This window comes from Pararge aegeria, chromosome 11, assembly GCF_905163445.1.
Source record: "Pararge aegeria chromosome 11, ilParAegt1.1, whole genome shotgun sequence".
Classification (NCBI taxonomy): domain Eukaryota; kingdom Metazoa; phylum Arthropoda; class Insecta; order Lepidoptera; family Nymphalidae; genus Pararge; species Pararge aegeria.
The window spans coordinates 17,049,183-17,055,458 of NC_053190.1; positions in this window are offsets into that span (position 1 = coordinate 17,049,183).

The window sequence follows — 6,276 nt, forward strand, 5'->3', positions numbered from 1 at the left end:
TGGAAGGTGATTAAAGAACTAACTATCTGTATATTTGTACTTACTATTTTAGTATACTATATAAAATTTCAAACTATCAAGGTGTAATCCCTGCTCACCACGCAACACGGGCGTTTGTCTGTCTGCCTTTCTCATACAGACTACTTTCTCAACTCAATACTATTTTTTTTCAGTAAGGGCTTAGTTACAGATTGAGAGATGTATTTCAGAGCTTGAGTACACTTCCTTGATCTAGCAACTAGAATAATGTGACTTGGTTTTTATGAAACGTACGACATACGATGTATTTCCTGCCACCCATTAGATAAGGTCGTAAGCAAAGCGTTATTTTTAACTGACATTGCATATTTAGCACCAAGTCACCAGTCTAACCGGGAGATTGACGTGCACTCTGAGGCATTAATTCAAAAAAATAAATCAAAATGCAGATGGGTTTAGAGCATAAAGCCGCCACGTTAATACAATGGGGGTTAGTGGGTTTCAAACATTAACATGTAATTGATATAACTGGGAATAACGTGCACTCTGAGGCAAATTCAAGTTTTTTTCTAACTTTAAAATTATACAACATGTAATAGAATTACGAAATACTGTTCAAGGTTGCATTAGTATGTTTCATAAGAAATCACCCTGTAAAAATATTAAATCAAAAGAAGCATATCAATTTTTCCATACAAACTAATTCAAAACATTCTAAGTGTTTACTTATGACAACCCTACTGAAGTTAAAAGACCCACACGAGCATATTACCTACACTACGCGACGCGTACCTAATAAAGTGACAGGAGTCAATTGATTTTTCTTTTGCATTTGAAATAATAAATAAATATAATACGACAATACACACATCGCAATCTAGCCCCAAAGTAAGCGTAGCTTGTGGGTACTAAGACGACTGATGAATATTTCAATAAATAATATACATAAATACTTATAATATACAGATAAACAACCAGACACTGAAAATCATTCATGGTCATCACATAAATATTTTCCAGTTGTGGGGAATCAAACCCACGGCCTTGGACTCAGAAAGTAGGGTCGCTGCCTACTGCGCCAGTCGGCCGTCGAGGGCTGTATCTGATTTCTGAGTAAAAACTATGGCAATGGTTTCCTCAAAAAACTATGAGCGTTTCGGTGAACCTCTAAAGCCTCTAAAGTACTAGTTCGGTTTTCGATACTTACAATAATGGATTCGACCCGGGAATCGAAACCAAGACCCTGTGATCCTTAGTCAAACATATTAACCACTAGATCGAAGCAACTACTAGAAAGTTATGGAGGCATAATTTATATCGGAGGACGGGAAACAAAAACTGATTAAAAGTACATTCATTCATTGACATCCGATGCGTCATTTGACAATAACATAAATGAATCATTATTGACAAATGTTTAGCTCGCCTCGTTAGTCTAGTGGTTAGCATATTCAACTACGAGTCACGAGGTCATGAGTTCGAATTCCGGGTCGGGATAAAAAAATTATAACTTATTGTTTATTTGTTATTAAAAGAATTTTCAGTACAACCCAGAGTTAGGAAATCGGCGGTGTCAACCCCCTATGCCCAGGTTATTACCACTTACGTGTGGATATAGTCGTTAAAGCCCACAATCTCGCATTAGGGCGTGGTGGGTCTATGCTCATAAACCGTCTCTCCGTGAAATAAGAGGCCTATACTCAACAGGCCATTTTATGACGACCTCCCTGGCGCAACGGTATGCGCTGTGAATATAAGTAGGAGGTCGCGGGTTCGATTCCAAGCAGGGGCAATTAGGGAATTTATAATTTCGGAATTTTCTCTGGTCTGGTCTGGTGGGCTTTGGCCGTGGCTACTAACCACCCTACCGACAAACACGTGCCGCTAAGCGATTTAGTGTTCCGGTACGATGTCGCGTAGAAACCGATAGAAACCTGTTAGGGGTATGACTACAATAAGAGATTAGCCCGCCTACCATCTTAGACTGCATCATCACATACCACCAGGTGACATTACAGTCAAGGGCTAACTTGTAGAGAAACAAATAAAAAAAACGCAGAGGGATGTTAAGCTGCGGACTTTAACGACGACTGTCTAATGCGTAGGTATTATAATTATTATGTACAGATAAATATTTCATGTAATTGTTATTAAAAATTATTACTGTCTATTCTAGGCTAGCTAAACGGTCTTTGGTTCACAATATCCTTACTAATATTATAAATGCGAAAAGTGCATCACTAGTTTTTTTTTTTGTTTTAGCTCTATAGTGTTATTATTTTGATATTACATTTCCTCAAGGGATTTCCGTAAGTTAAAAACCCGGTCCGAAATCCCAAATATGCGTAAACTACGACGGATATCGAAGATTGTGAGGGTAGATTTTTAATAATTTATATGTATACGTAATAATAAGTTTAATATGATCAATATGATTTCTCTGTAAGTGGAAATGTAAAATTATTCTTTAAGAGACACAAATTATTCTTTATCCTGAAATATCGACCAAATTCTTCCGTTGCAATATCCGCTATTCTATAGAATAAAAATATATCGCTTTGTATACAGGGCGAGATATTTTTGCCCAAAAGCTATGCAATTTTTAAAATTTTATTTTTGTCATTTTTGTTGCATAGGTAGACGACCTCCACAATAAAAATAAATAAATAAATAAATATACTACGACAATACACACATAGCCATCTAGCCCCAAAGTAAGCGTAGCTTGTGTTATGGTACTAAGATAACTGATTAATACTTCATCAATAATATACATAAAAACATAGAATATTCATATAAACACCAAGACACTGACAAACATTTCTTTTTTTTTTTTTTTTTAAATAAATAAATAAATATACTACGACAATACACACATCGCCTTCTAGCCCCAAAGTAAGCGTAGCTTGTGTTATGGGTACTAAGATGACTGATGAATAGTTTTATGAATAATGTACATAAATACTTAGAATATACGTATAAACACCCAGACACTGAAAAACATTCATGCTGATCACACAAACATTTTTCAGTAGTGGTAATCGAACCCACGGCATTGGACGCATAAAGCAGGGTCGCTGCCCACTACGCCGTCGAAAAAGGGTTCAGTCCGTAGTCCACCACGCTGGCCCAGTGCGGATTGGTGAACTTCACACGCCTTCGATAACAAAATGGAGAACTCAAAGGGATGCAGGTTTCTTCACGATGTTTTCCTTCACTGTTGAAGCCAGTGTTATTTTAATTACTTAAAACGGACATGACCTAAAACAGCTAGAGTGAAGCCGAAATCCCCCGAAAGTGAAGCCGAAGTCCTAACCTAACTGGGCTATTACCACTTTACTTTTCCCTGATTATTATATAATTATAGTTTTTATGTATATTCTTGCACTTCATAAGTAAATGAGAATAATTATGAAACTGTTAATTTGTGTAATTATTTATTAAATTAATTAATTAAAAAGAATTAACTAATTAGTAGTTAAATTATCAATTTATTTGTCTTAAGTTATTAAGAGGCAACCACAAAAATCGATTGAAGCTAAATTTCCGTTATATATTCGGTCTCGGGTACGTTTCAGAAGCAAGTTATAACAATTGTTATTTTAATTACAAAACCACTAAACCAAAAAAACTTAGAGGTGCGTGCTTGAATTTCAATTCGGCCACCCAAAAATGAAGCCGAAGTCCTTACCACTTGGACATCGCCACTTCACTTTTCCCCGATTGTTATATAATTATAACTTGTATGTATATTCTTTTAGTTCATTAGTAAATGAGAATAATTATGTTAGTATTAATTTATTAAATAAAATAATTAAATCGAATTAAATAATTAATAGTTAAGTTATTAAGAGGCAACCGCAAAAATCAATTCAAGCTGAATTTCCGTTATATATTCGGCATCGGGTTCGATTCAGGAGCAATTTGATAAGTTTTTTTAGATTTTTCAACCTTAAAAAAACGTGCTAACAAGCTATTTACCATTCCGATAAGATACTGTGTGGTAGCCGATTTAATTTTTTTTATAGATTTTGTATAACAGTCGTATCCCAATCAGGCAAGCCCGCTACCATCATAGGCAGCGCTTTCAGTTACCACCAAATGAAGAAGAAGAAGAAACACTTTATTGCACGTATAACATACAGGAAAAGAAACAGTAAGGAGTATACAGTACACAATGTAGACATGCAAAGGCGGCCTTATTGCTGCAAGCAATCTCTTACAGGCAACCTTTGTAGATAGGACTTACAGCAAGAGAACGGCAAAAATGATATGGCAGTCAAGAGCTAACTTGTAGTAGAAAAAACTTTTGGTAATAAAACCGACTCTGTTTCATGGCAGCTAAAAAGCAAGAAATAAGTATTTTGTACAACATTTTTAAGTCGGTTCAAAGTAAAACACCCGTAATATAATAGTAGTAGGAAGTAAAATGACAACTAATTTTTATAAAATTTAAGTTAAATTCAACCGAATTAATAACCCCCTGTTTTTTTGTATGTCAGTTAAAAAGGCTGTATTGAAATAAAATCAAGAATAAAACTTTATATTACTGTCCCATTCAGCATCTATTTCAGAAATCATTTTCATGAGCCCGTCGCTGCTTCGTCAATTTAATACTAGTAACAATTACCTAATAGATATTCAAATCTTTTATTTATTTAACATATTTCTCGTAATCAATTGTTATTTGGGGATCATTCTAGTATCATTCATTATTATAAGAAAGGATTTTTTGTTTTTAATAAGCATATAAATGCAACTTTTGTTGAGTCACAATTTTCTATAGTGTCAAGAGATGATGGTAAAACCTATTTGCACAAAGAACGTTGAAATATCGTGAGGAAACCTGCATGCCTGGGAGTTCTTGTGAGTAAAGTCCACCAATCCGCACTGGGCCAGCGTGGTGGCCCTTTTTGGTTTTTTGGTTAACCCCTTTTCATTGTGGGAGGAGAACCGTGCCCTCTAGGAGGCCGGTAATGGGTTGATATGATGACGATGATTAATGAACTATTCATCAGTTATCTTAGGGCTAGATAGCGACGTGTTTATTGTAGTAATATATTTATTTAACTTTAAAAAAGAGAAATAAACAAATAAAATTTAAAATGTACGTAGCGTCATTGTACTCAATAAGTCATCTCCTCAGCTCTGTGTTGCAGCACCATGGCAATGGGTGCCTGCCAAAGAATACTGCAACGCTGATTTTCAGGAGGGGCCCAAGGTATACGGACAGCGACACCGTGCTTGTATACTAATTGGGTATGCTAAAATGCTAAAAATAAAGACAAGTATTGGAAAACGTGGTGATAGGACTTTGAATAATACTAGTTTTCACTTATTAAATTTGAAATATAATCGAGCAGAGTTTCTCCCTACAATTAATTGATACAGAATGAATGCTTGAGAAGGTAATGCTTCTACTTTTATACGGCTCAAGTACCGTTTACAATGTTGACAACAAAACGAACCAATAATAATATTTTACAATATTAGTTTCCAGTAAGTTATTTCACAGAATTATTATTCTATTTGGAAAAACATTAAATATTTAGATAAGCGTTATTATAAATTATATAAAGCAAAATAGTGCTAATAACGCAATTCTATATTAATGAATTGTGTAGTGACGTCACAACGGGGGGCAACCGCTAACACAAGTAACACAGCTATGGAGGCCACCGTGGATCAGAGACATTGTCACTTAAAACTATTTAAAAGAAACCTTGTCATCAACTTCCTTTATTTTTTTCTTTTTTTCTTCCTTCCTTTATCCTTTATTTTTTTTTATAAATATTTCGAGTAGTTTTTGAGATAAGCGACATTGTCTTGCAAGATAAGGGGAATCCTCAGTGCGACTATTGCGTGATCAATTTGTCTAATTTACCGGTTATTGCCACTGAGTCATAGGCATTGACTAATATTATTATCCGACATCAATAAATACCTTATATAGATTTAACTATACATAATGCATTGTCATTTTTATGAACCAAGCCAACAATATCTTAGAAATATGATGAGTAGTACAAGAAGCAAATTTACCGCATTATTATTAACGACAATGCAAAATTATCTTTAATTGTATTCAATTAAGTTACACTATTGCAAGCAAGAGTAGGGAGGTGAATTTAAGTAAAATATTGAATACATTGTAAATAAACATCATGCATTTTTAGTTATCAATTAGACATTGAAGCGTTCGGGTGATTATTAGTATATACTAAGTTGATAATAAAGGGTCAACGTTTTGTCAAATAAAAATAATATTACTTATTTATAGTGTTTATGTGAAGTTTA